Source organism: Solanum tuberosum, unplaced genomic scaffold, assembly GCF_000226075.1.
Source record: "Solanum tuberosum cultivar DM 1-3 516 R44 unplaced genomic scaffold, SolTub_3.0 scf00021, whole genome shotgun sequence".
Lineage (NCBI taxonomy): Eukaryota > Viridiplantae > Streptophyta > Magnoliopsida > Solanales > Solanaceae > Solanum > Solanum tuberosum.
In genome coordinates, this window is record NW_006238947.1 from 3,065,942 (window position 1) to 3,068,074 (window position 2,133).

Consider the following 2,133-nt stretch of genomic DNA (forward strand, 5'->3'; position numbering starts at 1 on the left):
GGAGCTAGGTGGGGTTCATGGGTTCGGACGAATCCATTAGCTTTTTCGTAGACTCTATATTTGTATTAGAAAAATTAAATAAATATATGTATATTAACATGTGAACCCTCAAACAAAATTAATTTAGAACCCCCAAACTTCCAACCTTGGCTCCGCCTTTGACGTAGGATGTCTTAGGGTTTTAGTGAAAATGCATAGGATGTATATTTAATGTAAACTAAATATAATATATATTTATTGGTTTGGTTATTATTATTTTCGTTTCGGTTATTAAGTATACACAAATATTTTTTAAAAAATCATTCAAAAGATGAAAAAAAGACAACAATTCATTCAAAACGGCTAACATTACAAAACTTTCGTTATTATTATTATTTAGCATCTACTATAGATGAATGCGATGTAACATTACAACTTGCCACGTCTATCTAAAATATATTTGACCTGGACTATAAATTTGCCTCTATTATTGTTAAATAATTCTTACATAACACAGATAGTAATGATCGATATTTAATTTGGTTCAATTTTTTATTAAAAGAAAATTAAATTAATTAAGTCTATTTATTTTTTGTTTAATTAGAAAACAAATTTTATTTATATAGTTGATTGAACATATCAAAACCCATCGAACTGATAAAATTTAAATATTAAATTCGTCTCGATCTTTAGCTGACGGCTAAACATATCAGCAATCACTTTCATGCATTAAATTTTGTAATGTTTCAGAAATACTTAATTATTAGTATAAGTTTCTAGTTGTATAATAATAAGTCTATGGTTGTATGACTTCTAAATTATGAACATATATTATAATTATATATTGCCAATGGGACAAAGTCTAAAAATATTCAAACTTGATTTTAGCTATTCAAACAAATTAAAGAACAATATCAATGACTTAGGTAAGCTTGAAATCCTCATATCCTTTCAAGATCTGGTTAAATATTATTTTATGTTAATTATGATACTGACGTCCATTAAAATTTTGTTGCTAATTCAATTTAGTAATGAAGTAACGATAAATTATCGAAATGTTATCTTAGCAAGAGCGTATTTAATACTTCTCATTTGTCCACTTTTAATTGTCATGTTGCGCTTTTCGAAAGTCAATTTGACTAATATTCAAAGTTAAATTAGATTACATTAATTTGATATTTTAAACAAAAAAATATATATATATTCAAAAACTATACGAAAAGTACTATAAATTTCAATTTTTTGCATATCAATATGATGAAAAAATACGTCGTAAAATGTTAGTCAAAGTTCTTATTGTTTGACTCTAAAAAAGGAAACTATGACAATTAAAGTGGACAGAGGCAGTAACAAATTAGCGACATATGTATAATTATATTTTTTAGTAGGATATTACTTGAAAAGTAAAGAATAATTTTCTATAAACATATAAAACAAATAAATAAAAAATAAATTTATTATGTTAAATGAGTGATAGTAAATCTAGTCAAATATATAGGTAGACATTAATATAAACAGTGATGAGCTGGTTGATTATTTTTTTAAAATTTTAATCAGAAAATTTTAATTTGAGTTTTTGAAAATAGAAAAAATTAATTAGAAGTGCCGCTCCTAAAAAAGTCTTCTAATGTACTTAATAAGTTTATTTGAACACTAATGTAAATATCTAACGCTGAACGAAAAAATATAACCAACTAGGCGGCCAGTTTTGTCGGTTTATCACGTAATTAAATTTGTTTTCAAGCTAAACTTGAATTTATTGTACAAAATAAATCGTGGGGCACACGTGAACTGATGTTCACAATTTCTTTTAGCTCATATATACATATTTTTATGACCAATATATACTAAACTTAAATTTATCCCGGTTCAATATTTATAATATACGATTGGGGAAAAGGACAAATACATCTTCGAATTATTGTAAATGGTATGCAGATACCATTTGTTATACTTTTGGGACGTTGGTGTCCCTGCCGTCTATAAACTAGAGCATATATACCCTTTATACTAACGGACATACACACGTCATGATCTTATCCATCGACCAAACATTTATTAAATTTCGAATCGACGGATAAGATTGCGCCACATGTCCCTATTTAGTCTTCCGTTAGAGCGAATGACATTATGCTCTAGTTTTTGGACAGCAGA